Source organism: Dendrobates tinctorius, unplaced genomic scaffold (assembly GCF_039654945.1).
Source record: "Dendrobates tinctorius isolate UK_male_01 unplaced genomic scaffold, ASM3965494v1 ptg000199l, whole genome shotgun sequence".
In the NCBI taxonomy this organism is placed as follows: domain Eukaryota; kingdom Metazoa; phylum Chordata; class Amphibia; order Anura; family Dendrobatidae; genus Dendrobates; species Dendrobates tinctorius.
The window spans coordinates 13,137,643-13,158,567 of NW_027361866.1; the positions used below are offsets into that span (position 1 = coordinate 13,137,643).

General features: G+C 44.6%; 1 protein-coding gene across 1 annotated transcript in view; it reads right to left on the reverse strand.

Moving 5' to 3' along the window:
* Nucleotides 1–3,866: 3,866 nt before the first annotated feature.
* RBM44 (RNA binding motif protein 44) overlaps nt 3,867–20,925 on the reverse strand; it is a 195,161-nt gene continuing 178,102 nt past the window's right edge. Inside the window, exon 14 of the mRNA XM_073553247.1 lies at nt 3,867–4,095. The gene's annotated coding sequence lies outside the window, so the exon portion shown is untranslated. The remainder of the gene's footprint in view (nt 4,096–20,925) is intronic.

Below are 20,925 nucleotides of genomic sequence, written 5' to 3' on the forward strand. Positions count from 1 at the left end.
CTCGACTGAGATGGTGAATATGTATGATGGGTATATGGGATGAAGAATATGTATGATGGGTATATGGGCATGGGACTATGGGATTGAGGATGTGTGATGGGTTGGGTATATGAGCACTCGACTATGGGATGGAGGATATGTATGATGGGTATATGGGCACGGGCCTATGGGATCGTGGACATGTATGATGGGTATATGGGCACGGGACTATGGGATGGAGGATAATAATTTGCTATAACTAACCACAGTTAGTTACTATGCCCGGGCAGCGCCGGGCTCTTCAGCTAGTTGTATCATAAATATGATTAAATGTCTGATGTTCACATTGTACTACAATAAACTTTTCACTTAAATATAAGTGGGAGTCGGAGAGTCGGTGTAAGGGGGAAATTGAGGAGTCTAGAGTCGTAGTCGCAGGTTTGGCTTACCGACTCCACAGCCCTGCAAACATCTACATAAGATTAGGAGAAATTTTTTTTTTTATGGGAGGTCGTTTAACCCCTTCACCCCCAAGGGTGGTTTGCACGTTCATGACCGGGCCAATTTTTACAATTCTGACCACTGTACCTTTATGAGGTCCTAACTCTGGAACGCTTCCATGGATCCCGGTGACTGACATGGTTTTCTTGTGACATATTGTACTTCATGTTAGTGGTAAAATTTCATTCAAATAACTTGCGTTTATTTGTGAGAAAAACGGAAATTTGGCAAAAATGTTACAAATTTTACAACTTTGAATTTTTATGCCCTTAAATCAGAGATACGGCACACAAAAAACTTGATAACTAACATTTCCCACATGTTTACTTTACATCAGCACAATTTTGGAACCAAAATTTTTTTGTTAGGAAGTTATAAGGGTTAAAAGTTGACCAGCGATTTCTCATTTTTACAACACCATTTTATTTTTAGGACCACATCACATTTGAAGCCACTTTGAGGGGTCTATATGATGGAAAATACCCAAAAGTGACACCATTCTAAAAATTGCACCCATTAAGGTGCACAAAACCACATTCAAGAAGTTTATTAACCCTTTAGGTGCGTCACAGGAATTTTTTGGAATATTTAAAAAAAAATGAACATCTAACTTTTTTTCACAAAAAAAATACTTCAGGTTCAATTTTTTTTATTTTACCAAGGGTAACAGGAGAAATTGGACTGCAAAAGTTATTGTGCAATTTGTCCTGAGTACGCTGATACCTGATATGTGGGGGGGGGGGGGGGGGGGGGAACGACTGCTTCGGCGCATGGCAGGGCTCAGAATGGAAGGAGCGCCGTTTGACTTTTTCAATGCAAAATTGGCTGGAATTCAGATCAGACGCCATGTCACGTTTGGAGTCCCTGATGTACTTAAACAGTGGAAACCCCCTACAAGTGACCCCATTTTGGAAACTAGACCCCCCAAGAAACTTATCTAGATGTGTGGTGAGAACTTTGAACCCCCAAGGGCTTCACAGAAGTTTATAACAAAGCCGTACAATTAAAAAAATCATATTTTTTCCACAAAAATGATCTTTTCACCCTCAATTCTTATTTTTCCAAGGGTACCAGGACCCTAAAAGTTATTGTGCAATTTGTCCTGAGTACGCTGAACTTTGAACCCCACAGAGCTTCACAGAAGTTTATAACGCCCGGGCGTGAAAATAAAAAATTCGTATTTTTTCCACAAACATCTTTTAGTCACCATTTTTTTATTTTCCCAAGGGTACCAGGAGAAATTGGACCCCAAAAGTTGTTGTCCAATTTGTCCTGAGTATGCTGATACCCCATATGTGGGAGAAAACTACTGTATGGGCACACGTCGGGGCTCGGAAGGGAAGTAGTGACGTTTTGGAATGGTCTGCGGGTGTCATGTTGCCTTTGGAGAGCCCCTAATGTACCTAAACAGTGGAAACCCCCCACAAATGACCCCATTTTGGAAACGAGACCCCCTAAGGAACTTATATAGATGTGTGGTGAGCACTTTGAACCCCCAAGGGCTTCACAGAAGTTTATAATGCCTGGGCATGAAAATAAAAAAATCGTATTTTTTCCACAAATATGATCAATTAGTCCCCAATTTTTTCATTTTCCCAAGGGTAACAGGAGAAATTGGACCCCAAAAGTTGTTGTCCAATTTGTCATTAGTACGCTGACACCCCATATGTGGGAGAAAACTACTGTATGGACACGGTCGGGGCTCGGAAGGGAAGCAGTGACGTTTTGGAATGCAGACTTTGATGGAATGGTCTGCGGGTGTCATGTGCGTTTGGAGAGCCCCTGATGTACCTAAACTATTGAAACTCCCCACAAGTGACCCCATTTTGGAAACTAGACCCCCCACGGAACTTATCTAGATGTGTGGTGAGCACTTTGAACCCCCAAGTGCTTCACAGAAGTTTATAACGCCTGGGCGTGAAAATAAAAAAATCATTTTTTTCCACAAAAATGATATTTTTGCCAATTTTTTATTTTTCTAAGGGTAACAGGAGAAATTGGACCCCAAAAATTGTTTTGCAATTTGTCCTGAGTAGGCTGATACCCTACATGTGGGGGCAAAACACTGTTTGGGCGCATGGCAGAGCTTGGAAGGGAAGGAGCACCATTTGACTTTTTCAACTCAGAATTGGCTGGAATTGAGATCAGACGCCATGTTGCATTTGGAGAGCCCCAGATGTGCCCAAACAGTGGAAACCCCCAATTCTAACTCCAACCCGAACCCCAACACACCCCTAACCCCAGCCCTAACCCTGTGGCCTTCCATCTCAAACATACTGAATCCTAGATGTTCCTCTAGCTGTTGTTCATTACTCTCATTCATCAGTGTAATTGTACTTATGTTTGAAGCATTGTCAATTACAATAGCAAGAACCTGTTCTTTTTTGATTTTGTAATTTTGCAGAACTTTTTCCACTAAGGCCTGGAGAAACTGGCTGCTGTGATGAGCTTTAGCATCTTTTACTGCCAGCGTGTTGGTAACAATTTTTGTTGTCACAAACATATCGAACATTGATTCCAAAATAGTTCACTCTGTGACGTGTGCAGGCATCCATTTTAATAAACATGAAGCGTCTTTTGAGAGTCTTTTTAAGATCTTCCTTTTGTTTAAGGGCTTCTTCAATCACTAATTTTCTAAAACTTTCTCTTTCCAGAGAAACACCAAGTTTGGGGGCCATTTCTCCATTAAGAGCTGTAAAAGCTGGTCGTGCAAATAATGTTAATGGTACACCGTCCTTCACAACAAGCTGTATGAGCTGTCTTTTAGACATATCTGCGGTCATTGTTACAGTAAATTTGTCACTTACAAAATATCTTGTTAATGATGTTTGAGACGCTCTTTCCTCCTCCTTTGCCTGGCAGGAAGTGTTAGTCTGTGTGCTACCCTACCCGGCTTTCATTTTTTGGTACAGATAAGATATGGAGACAGAGATGGATAAATGGATAGAGCAGATTTCTAATCTGCTTTTGCTATTGAAATTATCTATGAGCTCAAAAACCTTTCAGGTGATGCGTTTTTTTAAAAATCTGATCGGCTTTTGCAGCTGAAAAACGTATCCACAAAAAACGCAGGAAAAATGCTGTGTGTGAATGTAGCCTTAGATCAGGAATAGAACAGCCATTTATAAGGCATTTCATAACTTTCCCAAATTCCTATGAAAAAATATTCAGCACATTCTGCATTGAACTACTGTACCCAATTTATTATATATTTTAGGTGTCGGTCCATTTTATACCGACTCCAACTCCACCAAAATGAGCACCGACTCAGACTCCACAGCCCTGGTTATTTTACTAAGAGAATGCTTCCACCCAGAGAAAAAGGTACATTTTCAGTCTTTCCAAAGTATCTCTTGACAAAAATAAAAAAACATAAGACAAACTAATCAAGTTTATTTTTTAATTCAATATCAACTTTTTTTTTATTAAACAGAGGGAAAAATATATGAACATAAAAAAGTTAACAAAATACCAGAGCACAAAAGCCTATGGTATAACCGCATTCTAGGAAAAAAACATCCTCAGCTTTCTCTGACAACCATCATCTTTAATTATCTGTCAGCTTTTTTTCCCTTAGACTTCTTTAAAAAAAACTGTTGAAGGCTAGAAGGAAATCTGAGGAAGAAAAACAAAACATGTTCACACAACAGAAAATAAAAGTATATATTTTCATTCTTTAGCTAGAAATTCATCTCTTTACATAGAAAACTTCTGAGAAGTATCTATCCCGTATAATCCCACCTCCCTATGAAGCTATGAATTGGCTCTCAAGGCCGTCATTTACACTAGAAAAATGACATCACTATACATGTATATATATATTTAAAAAAAACTATATATATTAAATATATGTAAAGGAAATAGCAATGTTTCTCCAGTGATCAGTCCAATGGTAGAATAAAATATAACTTATTTTTCCATTAAAGGGAACTTGTCACCTTTTTTTGGACTACGAGCTGCCGTCATCTACACCAGGGGCTTATCTACAGCATTACAGAATGCTGTAGATAAGCCCCCGATGTAACCTGAAACAGAAGAAAAAAAAGTTAGATTATACTCACCGGGGGCGGTCCCGTCTTGGTCCGATGGGTGTTGCGGTCCGGCACCCCTCATCTTGCAGCGATGCTGTCCTCTTCTTCCCTTCCTGTCGTGGTTCAGGCGCACTACTCTGCCCTGTTGAGGGCAGAGCAGAATACTGCAGTGCACAAGCGCCGTACCTCTCCCAGACAGCGACACCCATCGGACCGGACCTCCGACCCCCCCCCCCCCCCCCCCCCCGGGTGAGTGTAATCTAACTCTTTTTCTCTTATCTTTCAGGTTACATCGGAGGCTTATCTAAAGCATTACAGAATGCTGTAGGTAGATAAGCCGCTGATGTCGATGCCGGCAGCTCATTGTCCCAAAAAAGGGTGACAGATTACCTTTAAAAAGGTTCCATGTTTCTTCAATAACAGTTTTGCATATAGTCAATCCCTTTTGGACGACATGTTTCAACACTACATGTGTCTTCCTCCCGGTCCAAGTGAGGAATGAATCAAAACCACATATATAGTATAAAACCAGGGAGAACACCCACTGAATTTTTGGGTGTCATTCTTTCTAGAAACTAGCTGGTGTGCATAGAAGATTCCAAGTGGATTTAGTTTAGCCAAGTTAACCCTATAACCAGCAGTAACCCTTTGCGGAGTTGTTCCATCCCCAAGGACTTCACCAACATGAAAAAAACAAATGACTAAAATCAATATTAAAAGCAAATAAAATCAAACGATACCTATAAGACACAAAGGGTTACTGCTGGTTATAGGGTTAACTTGGCTGAACTAAATCCACTTGGAATCTTCTACGCACACCAGCTAGTTTCTAGAAAGGGTAACATCCAGAAATTCAGTGGTGTTCTCCCTGGCTTTATATTATATATGTGGTTTTGATTCATTCCTCACTTGGACCTGGAGGAAGACACATGTAGTGTCGAAACATGTCGTCCAAAAGGAATTGACTATATGCAAAATTGTTATTGAAGAAACACTGAACCTTTTTAATGGAAAAATAAAAGTTATACTGTATTTTATCCCACTACTGGACTGGAGAAACATTGCCATTTCCTTTACATGTAAGGATTTGTCCCAATCCGTTTTCCTTGCAAACTGCAACCACAGGCTGGACTTATTCCTGGTTTTCTTCAAAGTGGTGAGCTGGCTGAGGCAAAAAAATTTTCTCTCTTATATTAAATATATATATACAGCTCTGGCAAAAATTAAGAGATCATCACATCAAAACCCTGTCATGGGCAGCCCAATCTCCATAACTGAACCCCAAGGAAAACCTCAGGAATGTAACAAAGAGGATGATCGTCACAAGCCATCAAACAAATAAGAAATTTTTAAATATTTGGGCCAGAAGCAGTGTGAAAGACTGGTGGCAAGCATGCCAAGACGCATAAGAGGTGATTAAAAAGAGGGATTTTCGGTACTTACCGTAAAATCTCTTTCTTGGAGCCTTCATTGGGGGACACAGGTTACCATGGGTGTATGCTCCTGTCGCTAGGAGGCTGACACTATGCAAATAAGAAAAAAGTCAGCTCCTCCCCGGCAGTATACTCCTACCAACAGGCCCAAATTACCTCAGTTGGTGCAAAAGCAGTAGTAGGAGCAACTATAAGAACTCAACCTATGTACCAACCAAACAACGGCACATTGGCCAACACGGTACATTAAGGGAGGGTGCTGTGTCCCCCAATGAAGGCTCCAAGAAAGATTTTACGGTATGTGCCAAAAATCCTCCTTTCTTTCTCGCTTCATTGGGCGACACAGGTTACCATGGGACATCCAAAGGCAGTCCCAAGGGTTGGAAAGAAATGCTGAGAGAAGGGTACTTAGGTAGGCCGGTGGGAGACTGCCGCCTGCAGTATCTTCCTACCCAAGCCTGCATCAGCAGAGGCATGAGTATCTATCTTGTAAAATCTCACAAAGGTATGGAGGGACGACCAGGTAGCAGCCTTGCAAACTTGCAAGGCCGAAGCCTGGTGACGAACGGCCCAGGAAGCTCCCACAGCCCAGGTAGAGAGCCCTCACCCCCGGAGGAGGCTGTTTGTCTTGGACGCGGTATGCCTCCAGAACCGTTGAACGAATCCAACGAGCAATGGTGGATTTGGAGGCTGGAAACCCTTTCCGACGACCTTCAGAGACGACAAACAGGGAATCGGACTGACGGATGGAAGCAGTCCTTGCAAGGTAGACTCGAATTGCCTTGACCAAGTCCAACTTGTGGATCGATCTCTCCAAGGGATGATTTGGAGAAGGACACAGAGATGGGAGGACGATGTCCTCACTGATGTGAAAGGCAGAGACTACCTTTGGCAGAAAGGCAGGAACCGGTCTGAGGACTACCTTATCCTGGTGCAAAACTAGGAAAGGAGAACGGCAGGACAATGCTGCCAACTCTGAGACCCTCCTAATAGAGGTGATGACGACCTTCCACGAGAAGAGGGAAAAAGAAATATCCTGAATCGGCTGAAAGGGCGCACGATGGATAGCGCCCAAAACAAGATTTAGATCCCATGGGTCGACCTGAGACTGGTAAGGAGGCGCTATGTGAGCGACGCCCAGAAGAAAAGTCTTCACCTGGGGAAGAGAAGCCAGATCCCCTTGGAAGAGGATAGCCAGAGCGGACACCTGACCCTTTAAGGTACTGAAGGAAAGACCGGAGTCGAGACCCATTTGTAGAAAACCAAGAACGGAGGGATGAGAAAAAGTCATAGGAAACACCACCGAAAGAAAGCTTTCCAACATCTGTGATAGATGCGTGATGACGCTGGCTTCCTTGCCTTAATCATGGTCTGGATGACCTTGTGGGAAAAACCTGCGTCCCTCAGGTCCGCGGCCTCAACGGCCATGCCATTAAACTCAGAGACCGAGAATTCGGGTGGAAGAGGGGTCCTTGTGATAGAAGGTCTGGGCGGTCTGGAAGCCTCCAGTGAACGTCCGAGAGCATGTTCACTAGCTCCACATACCAGGCCCTCCGTGGCCAATCTGGAGCTACTAACAGAACGGGGACCCCTTCTGCCTTTATCTTTTTAACGATTCTTTGAAATCAGGGGAAGAGGTAGGAACAGATAAGGCATGCGAAACTGGGACTACGGGCTCACAAGTGCGTCGCAACCGACGGCCATCGGATCCAGAGACCTGGCTACATATTGATGAACCTTGTGGTTTGTTCCAGACGCCATGAGGTCGACATCCGGAATGGTCCACCTCAGACAAATTTGGTGGATGACGGCGGGGTTGAGAGACCACTCGCCTGACACGAGCCCTTGACGGCTCAGGAAATCGGCTTCCCAGTTGTCCACCCCTGGAATGTGGACGGCCAATATGGCGGGAACATGGTTTTCCGCCCAACGCAGAATCTTTGCCACCTCTAGCATGAAGCATGATCTGCTTGCTGCGAGTTCCGCCTTGGTGATTTATGTACGCCACGGCAGTGGCGTTGTCCGAGTGGATGAGGACTGGCTCGCCTTTGAGAAGGGACTGCCAGCGGATGAGGGCAAGAAGGATTGCCCTGATCTCCAAGAGATTGATTGGGAGGAGAATCTCCTGAGCATCCCAGCGGTCCTGCGCTGAGGTGGAGAAAAACCGCTCCCCAACCCAGGAGACTGGCATCGATGGTGATGACTTGCCACCGAACAGGAAGGACGGATCTCCCGCGTAGGACTGAGTTGGAAAGCGTCCACCAGGTTAGGGATTGCCTCACCTTGGGAGGAAGAAGCACCGGTCTGTCTAGGGAAATCGTCGTCTTGTCCCAGGCAGACAGGAGGGCCAGCTGAAGAGGGTGGGAGGGAGTGAAACTGGGCATACGGCACTGATTTTATGGAGGCAATCATCTTCCCCAGGATTCTCATGTAGAGCCGAAGGGGACGAGGGCTGGGCGCTTTAAGGCTTTGATCCCCTGCCGGAGGGCCGAAAATTTCTCCTTTGGAAGGATGACTCGAGCTTGGATGGTGTCGAATTCCATGCCCAAGAAAACGAGACGCTGATTTGGGATCAGGGTCGACTTCTCTTTGTTGATTATCCAGCCGAGACGGCGCAGCGTGTCCAGGGTAATCTGGAGGCTGTGATCGCAGTCTCAGCGAAATGGACCCTTGACCAGGAGATTTTCGAGATAAGGGATTATAAGAATACCCTTTGAACGAAGGCCATGACCGCCGCCATGATCTTCGTGAAGACACCTGGGGGCGGACGCCAGACCGAATGGGAGAGCCATGAACTGGTAATGGGACTCCTGTATGGCAAACCAGAGGAACCTCTGATGTTGGACACAAATAGGAACGTGCAAATAAACGTCCTGAATGTCCACAGAGAAAAAAAGATATTCCCTCGGCTCCATGGAGGCAATCACCGAGCGCAAGGACTCCATTCGAAAGTGGCGAACCCGAGGTTGGCGATTCAACTGCTTGAGGTCCAAGATCAGGCGAAGGAAACCATCCTTTTTTGGGACTACGAATAGGTTTGAGTAAAACCCGGAAAACCGTTCGTGCCAAGGAACAGGTATGATTACTCCTGAGCTTAAGAGGGAAGAGACAGCCTGGGAAAGCCCTGGGGCATGAGAGGGCCGTTTTGGTGGATGAGAGGAAGAAATGTCCTTTTGGGGGCTAAGAAAATTCTATCTTGTAGCCTGACGTGACACTCCCTGATCCAGGCGTCGACCGCCGCCAACCAAGTTTACTTGAAAAGCCTGCCTGCCTCCGACCCTGGAAAGAGTCCCAGGTGGGGGTGACCCGTCATTTAGAGAAAAATCTGAGGCCGCGAGAACCGGAGGGCTTAGAGGGGCGGCTTCTAGACCTCTAGCGAGGGGCAGGTTTGAAGGAAGGTGTCCTTCTTTCCCCTTGTGAGGAATAACGGTCCTGCTGGGAGGATCTGCCTAAGAGAAAGGTCGAAAGGGCTGAAAAAGCTGGGGACCCTTTCTGATGAGGGGACGTTTTGGCCTGGATTGGGGAAGAGAAGTACTTATGCCTCCGGTGGCATCCGAAATGATCTGGTCCAGCTTGGAGCCAAAGAGCCTGGAGCACCGGAACGGTAGGGTAGGCCAGTGAGAGATTTTTTGGAAGCTGGTTCTGCGTTCCCTGCCTTGAACCAAAGGATGCGGCGAATAGTAATAATGTTGCTGTTTGCTATTGCTGAGCAAGAAGCAGCATCCAGGGTCGCATGGGCAATCTGGTCTGCCAAATCTGCTAGCTCTTCTGTGGGAGCTGCAACCACAATGCCTCGATGAAGTGTCTTGGCCAAGGCAGATATTGCTTTCGCCACCCATGAGGAGGCAAAGTTTGGGAAGAAAGAAGTGTCTGACGCCTCAAAGGCTGATTTGGCTAGAGCCTCAATCTGTCTGTCCGTAGCGTCCTTATGAGACGCCGCATCGGGAATGGACAGGACTGTGTGAGATGCTAAGCGTGAAACCGGCGGCTCCACCTTAGGAGATTCAGACCATTTGCTGACAAGGTCTTAATTAAAGGGGTAAAGGATGTCTAGTCGTTTTCTTCCCGTGAAGCGTTTGCCAGGATGTTCCCAGTGTCTAGAGGTAGTGATCTCAAACTCGTTGTGATTGGGAAAAAGTCTGGAAGGACCTTTTACCCGTTTCAATGAAACGGATTGGTCCTGGGGAGTAGAATTGTCCTCCTTTATTGAGGGTTTGAACGATAGCCGAAATGAGGCTACCATGTCCTGCGTTCCAGAGGCCTGATCTGCATCAGAGTCAGACTCTGACAGAGAGGCTACATGTGACCCGATGTCCGCCTGCGAGGAGGGGGAACGGGCAGAGAGGGGCACCCTTGGTGCTGTGGAATCTGAAGAGGAGCTAGACAGAGTCCGCTTCCTAGACCTTTCTCCTGATCTGTCCCTGTGAAGGTCGTGGTCAGGTGCGTGCTAATCACCGTGTGAAGTGTTCGGAGCACTGGTGGCAGCAGACAGATGCGGAATATGTTCCAGGACCTGTACCAGGGACTGCGATATTTTGGTGAGGTCTGATACAGACAGACATGGCCACAGTGAGTCCCGAGATCAACTGGGACATGGCAACAGCCCACTCCGGAGGGGGAGTAGTGCTCTAATCCCAGGCGTTAAGAGGTCTCCTGAGGGGCAGACATGGTGGAAGGACTACAGGACGGACAGAAAGGAGACGGCTGGCCTGAAGCCCACTTTCTCTTACAGCGGGCACAAACGTAGTGAACTACCGTAGGGATATAGGCAGAGGCCCCTGCAAGGTTGGGCATAGGTAGAGCCTAAATGAAGACTGCAGCAAGATGCTATGGAGGAGATACTGCTGAGAGGAGTTAACAAGTGGCCAGGGGAGGGGAATGCAGAGCCTATCAGACACCCAGCGATGCAACAGCAGCAGAGCAGGTAGCTGTGTCCCCCGCCGGATCTCTGATGCAGGAAGCAGGTAGCTGTGTCCCTCGAGCCAGAAGACGCTGCAGGAGCTCAAGATGGACACTGTGCACCCTGAGCCACGCTGAACGGGTCTATCGTCTGAAGGAAGTTAGGGACCCCCTGTAATTGGCCAGTCAGTCCGGGCGTGACGAAAAAGAAAGAAAGAAGGGGGCGTGCCCAGCCGAAGAAACAGAAAGCAGCGTCCTGATAGGCTGGTACGCTTGTGGGGGGTGACCAGTCTGCTATGAGCCCAATGCCAGCTTCGGGACCGAAGAGCAGACGGGGGCGTGCCCGGCGCTGGAAGAAATGAAAGTAAAGCGCCGATTGGCTGTTGTCGGCGAGGGGCATGCCTGGGACCGAGGATGAGAGAATTGCCACACTAAGTGGCGCGGCAGGGGAGAGTAGCCCGCTGATAGGGAGAATGCCGGAGGAGGTGTGGCCTAAAAGGAGAACAGCCTGGAAGAAGGCGGCTGTAAAATGTCGGATACCGCGCTGTAAAGAAAAAAGGGTGCGAAATTTGAATCTGGGTCCCGAGTAGAAGAAACAGGAGCCGCAGGAGCTTATCGGTGAGTGCTGCAGGGGAGGGTTCATACTACCTTGCTTCTTGAATCCGGGTCCTCTTCGTAGCTGAGGATCACATCAGGAGCCCTCAGGATGGAGAGGGTCCTGGGAGAGAAGATCCTCCTTCCCGCACCGTCTCCACCACTGTCTTCCTCTCAGCCCTCTCCGAGGAGAGGGGTGAGGAGGGGAATAGGCAAGGACTGGCCGCCGAGAGTCACCCTGAAACACCCCAAAGGGGGGACAGGGGACAGAGTCCTGCCAGCAGGTTCGAGAGTGGGCGAAGTGGGTAATACCACACTGCTCTCTCGGTCGCTTAAATGTGGGAAAACAGGGTGAGAAATCTGCACCCTGTTACCCGACGAGCTGTATCTGAAAAACAAAGGTGAAATGATTAATAACACACACAAAACCTGTAAAGGAAAAGACACTGCGGATCTGGTGTTAAATCCAGGTCCGCCTCCTACAGAAACTAAGCAAAAACTGAGGTAATTTGGGCCTGTCGGTAGGTGTATACTGCCGGGGAGAAGCTAACTTTTTCATATTTGCATAGTGTCAGCCTCCTAGCGACAGCAGCACACATCCATGGTAACCTGTGTCCCCCAATAAAAGCGAGAAAGAAATCATGGTTATTACACAAAATACTGATTTCTGAACTATTCCTGAGTTAAAACTTTAGTATTGTTTCTAAATGATTTTTTGGAAGTGCATTGAGGAGCAAGGTGGTGTGCTGGTAAAAGGGAAAAAAAAAAAATCTTTTAAATCTTCTGCCTCAGCGAGTGTGAACAAGCTGAGTGTGACCTGAGCGTAAGTGCGAACTGTAGTAAGTGTGTGACTTGTGATTCAGTGACTTTGGATTCAGGGAGTTTCCAAGGGAGGTATTACTGAATTTGCTGTTCTATTTTATTAATACTTTTTATTTATTTTTGCTTATCTTTTAGACTGGTGCAATCCCAATTAGGATGTGCTCCACTATTGCCAATGCCATCCAGTGCACGTCTTGCCGCATGTATGAAATCCTTGAACAGCTGGTCGAGGGTGCATACTGCTGTGCGAGATGTGAGCATGTTGTGCATTTGGAAGCCCAGATACTGGATCTAAATGTGCAGCTGGCAACACTGAGATCCATAGACAATATGGAAAGGAGTCTTCTGCTCACTGAGCAGACGCTCAATGGGATAGATGAGGGGGGGGGTGCTAGGTTGGAGCTGCAGGACAGTGAAGCAGCTAGCTGGGTGACAGTTAGAAGGCACGGTAGAGGGAAGAGCACCAGGGAGGCTAGTCCTGATCTGGCACACCCCAATAAGTTTGCTAAGTTGGCAGATGAGGGGAGTGTTAGTGCAGGAGTAGCACTGCTGCAGCAAGGCATGTCCTCTCAAAGCCGGAGGAGTGTCTGCTCCAGTAAGGGGGGAAATAGGAGAGCAGGGCAGGCCAGACAGGTTCTGGTAGTGGGAGACTCAATTATTAGGGGAACAGATAGGGCAATCTGTCACAAAGACAGGGATCGTCGAACGGTGTGCTGCCTACCTGGCGCTCGAGTCCGACACATCGCTGATCGGGTTGACAGATTACTGGCAGGGGCTGGTGAGGATCCAGCAGTCATGGTGCACATTGGCACAAATTACAAAGTTAGAGGTAGGTGGAAGGTCCTTAACCCCTTTCCTACATTGGACGTAATATTCCGTCCATGTGACCTGGGCCCTAAGTCCCATGGACGGAATATTACGCAATAGCGATCAGCGGCGCCCACGTGGTGAGCGCCGCTGATCGCGGCTGGGTGTCAGCTGTGATAGTGTGTCAGGGGCGGTCACAGACCTCCCCCAACACGTTAACCCCTTGCACACCGCGATCAAACACGATCGCGGTGTACCGGGGGTTAAAGGGAAGCATCGGCAGGGAGGGGACTCCCTCCGTGCTTCCCTGAGCCCCCCACAGGCTCTTTCCCTGCAGGTCCCCGGATCCAAGATGGCGACGGGGGCCTGCAGGGAGCTGACTTCCTCAGTGCCTCCAAAGCGCAGGCATGAGGAAGTCTGCATCTATGCCTGTGACAAATTGCTGATCTGTCACAGTGATCTGTCACAGGACGGTTATGTCCCCCCTGGGGCAATGTAATAAAAGAAAAAAAAAAAAGTGTAAAAATAATTTTAAAAAAATCGCTAAATAAACTAAAAAAAAATATCCCCTAATAAATTAATTTTTTGGAAAAACAAAAAAAACAAAAACAATAAAAGTACACATATTTGGTATCACCGCGTCCGTAATGACCCGCCCTATAAAACTGTCCCATTAGTTAACCCCTTTAGCAAACCCCTTAAAAAATAAAAAACGAAGCAAAAAATAATGATTTATTATCATACCGCCGAACAAAAAATTAAATAATGCGCAATCAAAAAGACGCATATAAATATCCATGAAACCGCTGAAAACGTCATCTTGTCCCGCAAAAAACGAGCCACCATACAGCATCATCAGCAAAAAAAAAAAAAAAAAAAAGTTATAGCTCGCAGAATAAAGCAATGCAAAAATATTTTTTTTAATATAAAATTGTTTTCATTGCATAAAAGCGCCAAAACATAAAAAAAATACCTAAATGAGGTATCACTGTAACCGTACTGACCCGAAGAATAAAACCGCTTTATCAATTTTACCGCAAGCAGAATGGTGTAAACGCACCCCCCCAAAAGAAATTCATGAAACGCTGGTTTTTGTTCATTCTGCGTCCCAAAAATCGGAATAAAAAGCGATCAAAAGATGTCACGTGCCCGAAAATGATACCAATAAAAACGTCAACTCGTCCCGCAAAAAATAAGACCTCACATGACTCGGTGGGTCAAAATATGGAAAAATTATAGCTCTCAATATGTGGTGATGTAAAAACTATTTTTACAATAAAAAGCGTCTTAGCGTTTGACAGCTGCCAAAAATAAAAACCGCCGTAAATAGTAAATCAAACCCCCGTTATCACCCCCTTAGTTAGGGAAAAATAATAAAATTAAAAGAAAATGTATTTATTTCCATTTTCCCATTAGGGTTAGGGCTAGAGTTAGGGCTGAGATTAGGGTTAGGGGTGTGTTGGGGTTAGGGTTGGAGTTATAATTGGGGGGGTTTCCACTGTTTGGGCACATCAGGTGCTCTCCAAATGCAATATGACGTCTGATCTCAATTCAAGCCAAATCTGTGTTGAAAAAGTCAAATGGTGCTCCTTCCCTTCCAAGCTCTGCCATGTGCCCAAACCGTGTTTTACCCCCACATACAGGGTATCAGCCTGCTCAGGACAAATTGCCAAACAACTTTTGGGGTCCAATTTCTCCTGTTACCCTTAGGAAAATAAAAAATTAGGGGCAAAAATATAATTTTTTTTATTTTCACACCCGTTCATTATAAAATTCTGTGAAGCACTGGGGGGTTCAAAGTGCTCACCACACATCTAGATAAGTTCCTTAGGGGGTCTAGTTTCCAAAATGGGGTCATTTGTGGGGGGTTTCCACTGTTTAGGTACATCAGGGGCTCTCCAAAGGCAACATGACACCCGCAGACCATTCCATCAAAGTCTGCATTCCAAAACGTCACTACTTCCCTCCCGAGCCCTGACGTGGCCATACAGTAGTTTTCTCCCACATATGGGGTATCAGCGTACTCAGGACAAATTGGACAACAAATCTTGGGGTCCAATTTCTCCTGGTACCCTTGGGAAAGAAAAAAAAATGGTGACTAAAAGATCATGTTTGTGGAAAAAATACGATTTTTTTTATTTTCACGCCCAGGCGTTATAAACTTCTGTGAAGCACTGGGGGGGTTCAAAGTGCTCACCACACATCTAGATAAGTTTGTTGGGGGGTCTAGTTTCCAAAATGGGGTCACTTGTGGGGGGTTTCCACTGTTTAGGTACATCAGGGGTTTTCCAGTCGTGACATGGTGTCCGATCTCAATTCCAGCCAAAAAAGTCAAATGGCGCCGCTTCCCTTCTGAGCTCTGCCATGCACCCAAATAGTCGTTTACACCGACATATGGGGTATCAGCGTACTCAGGACAAATTGCACAATAACTTTTAGGGTCCTGTTACCCTTGGGAAAATAAAAATTGGGGGTGAAGAGATCATTTTTGTGGAAAAAATATGATTTTTTAATTGTACCGCTGTACGTTATAAACTTCTGTGAAGCCCTTGTGGGTTCAAAGTTCTCACCACATATCTAGATAAGTTCCTTGGGGGGGTCTAGTTTCCAAAACGGGGTCACTTGTCGGGGTTTCCACTGTTAAGGTACATCAGGGGCTCTCCAAACGTGATATGGCGTCTGATCTGAATTCCAGCCAATTTTGCATTGAAAAAGTCAAACGGCGCTCCTTCCATTCTGAGCTCTGCCATGCGCTGAAACAGTGGTTCCCCCCGACATATCAGGTATCAGCTTACTCAGGACAAATTGCACAATAACTTTTCCAGTCCAATTTCTCCTGTTACCCTTGGTAAAATAAAAAAAATTGAACCTGAACTATTTTTTTTGTGAAAAAAAGTTAAATGTTCATTTTTTTTTTTTTAAATATTCAAAAAATACCTGTGACGCACCTGAAGGGTTAATAAACTTCTTGAATGTGGTTTTATGCACCTTAAGGGGTGCAGTTTTTAGAATGGTGTCACTTTTGGGTATTTTCTATCATATAGACCCCTCAAAGTGGCTTCAAAAGTGATGTGGTCCGTAAAAATAAAATGGTGTTGCAAAAATGAGAAATCGCTGGACAACTTTTAACCCTTATAACTAACAAAAAAAAATTTTGGTTCCAAAATTGTGCTGATGTAAACATGTGGGAAATGTTGGTTATCAAGTTTTTTGTGTGCCGTATCTTTGTGATTTAAGGGCATAAAATTTCAAAGTTGGAAAATTGCGAAATTTTCGCCAAATTTCCATTTTTTTCACAAATAAACACAAGTTATTTGAATAAAATTTTACCACTAACATGAAGTACAATATGTCACAAGAAAACAATGTCAGAATCACCGGGATCCATGGAAGCGTTTCAGAGTTATTACCTCAAAGGGACAGTGGTCAGAATTGTAAAAATTGGCCCAGGAGTTAACGTGCAAACCACCCTTGGTAGTGAAGGGGCTAAAGAGGATTTCAGGGAATTTGGCTGTAAGCTTAAAGCAAGGACCTCCAAGGTGGTATTTTCGGAAATACTTACTGTACCACGTGCCACGCCAGAGAGGCAACGGGAGATTAGGGAGGTTAATAAGTGGCTCAGGAATTGGTGTAGGAACGAGGGGTTTGAGTTCCTGCAGAACTGGGCCGACTTCTCAGTTGGCTACAGGTTCTACGTTAGGGACGGGCTGCACCTCAATGGGGAGGGTGCAGCTGTGCTGGGGGAGAAAATGGCTAGAAGGTTGGAGGAGTGCTTACACTAGGGATGGGGGGGGGGGTATTCCTTTTATAGAAGGGGAAGACAGTGCAGATAGAGACCTGGGTACAAATAATGAAGTTAGGGGTGGGGTTAGAACAGTTAATAATTTAAGAAAGAATAGAGGTACAGAGGTACATAAAGTGCATGTATACTAATGCCAGAAGCCTCGCCAACAGGATGGAGGAATTGGAGTTAATGTTGTTGGAAGATAATTATGACATGGTGGGGATATCAGACATGGCTGGCCGAGAGCCACGACTGGGCGGTTAATTTACAGGGCTATAGACTGCTAAGAAATGACCGAACAAATAAGCGAGGGGGAGGCGTGTGTTTATATGTAAAATCATCCTTAAGACCCATCCTTCATGATAATATATATGAATCTAATGAAAATGTAGAGTCCCTGTGGGTAGAGATAAGGGGAGGGGGGAAAAATAGTAAATTACTGATAGGGGTTTGTTATAAGTCTCCAAAAATAATGGAAGCAACAGAGAATATCCTCATAAAGCAAATAGATGAAGCTGCAACTCAAGGAGAAGTCATTATTATGGGGGACTTCAACTACCCTGAAATACATTGGGGAACCGAAACCTGCAGTTCCAGCAAAGGTAATAGGTTTTTGACAACTATGAGAGACAATTACCTTTCACAACTGGTTCAGGACCCAACAAGAGGGGGGGCACTGCTAGACCTAATATTAACCAACAGGCCAGACCGCATATCAAATGTAAGGGTTGGGGGTCACTTGGGTAATAGTGATCACAAAATAATAAGTTTTCATGTATCCTTTACTAAAATGTGTAGTAGAGGGGTTACAAGGACACTAAACTTCAGGAAGGCAAATTTCCAACGGATGAGAGATGATCTTGGTGCAACTAGCTGGGACGATATCCTGAAACATAAAAATACACAAAGAAAATGGGAGACGCTTATTAGCATCCTGAATAGGACCTGTGCACAATATATACCATATGTGAATAAACATGCTAGAAATAGGAGGAGACGACTATGGTTAAATAGAGCTGTAACGGGCGCAATAAGGGACAAAAAGAAAGAATTTAGAGAATTAAAGCAAGTAGGTAGTGATTAGGCATTAAATAAACACAGAAAATTAAATTCTGTAAAAAGCAAATCAAGACAGCAAAGATTGAGACAGAGAGACTCATTGCCAGAGAAAGTAAAAATAATCCCAAAATATTCTTTAACTACATAACTAATAAGAAGCTAAAAAATGATAGTGTTGGCCCCCTTAAAAATAGTCTGGGTGAAATGGTGGATGAGGAAAAAGCCAATATGCTAAATGACTTTTTTTCAACAGTATTTACACAAGAAAATCCCATGATGGATAACATGATCAGGGATAAAAATTCTCCTTAAATGTCACCTGCTTAACTCAGCAGGAAGTACGTCGTCATCTAAAAATCACTAAAATTGACAAATCCCCGGGCCCGGATGGGATACACACCCGAGTACTGTAGGAATAAAGCACAGTCATAGATAGACCATTATTTTTAATCTGTAAAGATTCCATAATAACAGGGTCTGTACCACAGGACTGGCGTATAGCAAATGTGGTGCCAATATTCAAAAAGGGGACAAAAACTGAACTTGGGAATTATAGGCCAGTAAGTTTAACCTCAACTGTGGGTAAAATCCTGGAGGGTTTTCTAAGAGATATTATACTGGAGTATCTGGAGAAGAATAACCTCATGACCCAATATCAACATGGGTTTACAAGGGACCGTTCCTGTCAGACTAATCTGATAAGCTTTTATGAAGAGGTAAGTTCCGGACTGGACCAAGGGAATGCAGTGGACGTGGTGTACATGGACTTATCAAAAGCTTTTGATACGGTGCCACACAAAAGGTTGATACATAAAATGAGAACAATGGGGATAGGGGAAAATATGTGTAGGTGGGTTAAGAGCTGGCTCAGGGATAGCAAACAAACTGTGGTTATTAATGGAGCACACTCGGACTGGGTCACGGTTATCAGTGGGGTACCACAGGGGTCAGTTTTGGGCCCGGTTCTTTTCAACATATTTATTAATGACCTTGTAGGGGGCATAGAGAGTAGAATTTCAATATTTGCAGATGACACTAAACTCTGCAGGGTAATCAGTACAGAGGATGACAATTTTATATTACAGGTGGATTTATGTAAACTAGAAGCTTGGGCTGATAAATGGCAAATGAGCTTTAATGGGGATAAATGTAAGGTCATGCATTTGGGTAGAACGAACAAGATGTATAATTATAAAACAATGGGCAAAACGGTCACTCAAAAAACCTGGGTGTATGGGTGGACAACAAACTCACATTTAGTGGCTAGTGTCAAGCAGCTGCTGCAAAGGCAAGTAAAATAATGGGATGCATTAAAAGAGGCATAGATGCTCATGAGAACATAATTTTACCTCTATATAAGTCACTAGTGCGACTACACTTAGAATACTGTGTACAGTTCTGGTCTCCGGTGTATAAGAAAGACATAGTTGAACTGGACGGGTGCAGAGAAGAGCGACCAAGGTTATTAGGGAACTAGGGGGTCTGCAATACCAAGACAGGTTATTACACCTGGGGTTATTTAGTTTGGAAAAACAAAGGCTTAGGGGTGATCTTATTACAATGTATAAATATATGCGGAGACAATACAAAGACCTTTCTAATGATCTTTTTGCTCTTAGACCTGTGACGGGGACAAGGGGGCATCCTCTACGTCTGGAGGAAAGAAGGTTTAAGCATACTCACAGACGCGGATTCTTTACTGTAAGAGCAGTGAGACTATGGAACTCTCTGCCATATGATGTTGTAATGAGTGATTCCCTAATAAAATTTAAGGGACTGGATGCCTTTCTTGAAAAGTATATTACAGGGTATATACACTAGTTTCCTTAATAGTGCGTTGATCCAGGGAGCTAGTCTGATTGCCGTATGTGGAGTCGGGAAGGAATTTTTTTTCCCCCAATGTGAAGCTTACTGTTTGCCACATGGGGTTTTCTTTTGCCCTCCTCTGGATCAACATGTTAGGGCAAGTCAGGATAGGATATGGGTTGAACTAGATGGACTTAAAGTCTTCCTTCAACCTTAACCCCTTCACCCCCAAGGGTGGTTTGCACGTTCATGACCGGGCCAATTTTTACAATTCTGACCACTGTACCTTTATGAAGTCATAACTCTGGAATGCTTCCATGGATCCCGGTGATTCTGACACTGTTTTCTCGTGACATATTGTACTTCAGGTTAGTGGTAAAATTTCATTCAAATAACTTGCGTTTATTTGTGAGAAAAACGGAAATTTGGCGAAAATTTTGAAAATTTCTTAATTTTCCAACTTTGAATTTTTATGCCCTTAAATCAGAGATACGGCACACAAAAAACTTGGTAACTAACATTTCCCACATGTTTACTTTACATCAGCACAATTTTGGAACCAAAATTTTTTTTTGTTAGGAAGTTATAAGGGTTACAACACCATTTTATTTTTAGGACCACATCACATTTGAGGTCACTTTGAGGGGTCTATATGATAGAAAATACCCAAAAGTGACACCATTCTAAAAACTGCACCCCTTAAGGTGCTCAAAACCACATTCAAGAAGTTTATTAACCCTTTAGGTGCGTCGCAGGAATTTTTTTTGAATATTTTAAAAAAAAATGAACATCTAACTTTTTTTCACAAAAAAAAATACTTCAGGTTCAATTTTTTTTATTTTACCAAGGGTAACAGGAGAAATTGGACTGCAAAAGTTATTGTGCAATTTGTCCTGAGTACGCTGATACCTGATATGTGGGGGGGAACGACTGTTTCAATACAATTAAAAAATCATTTTTTCCACAAAAATGATCTTTTCACCCCAATTTTTATTTTCCCCAAGGGTAACAGGACCCTAAAAGTTATTGTGCAATTTGTACTGAGTACGCTGATACCCCACATGTGGGGGTAAACCACTATTTGGGCGCATGGCAGAGCTCGGAAGGGAAGCAGCGCCATTTGACGTTTTTGACTGGAATGGAGATCGGACATCATGTCGCGATTGGAAAACCCCTGATGTACCTAAACAGTGGAAACCCCCCACAAATG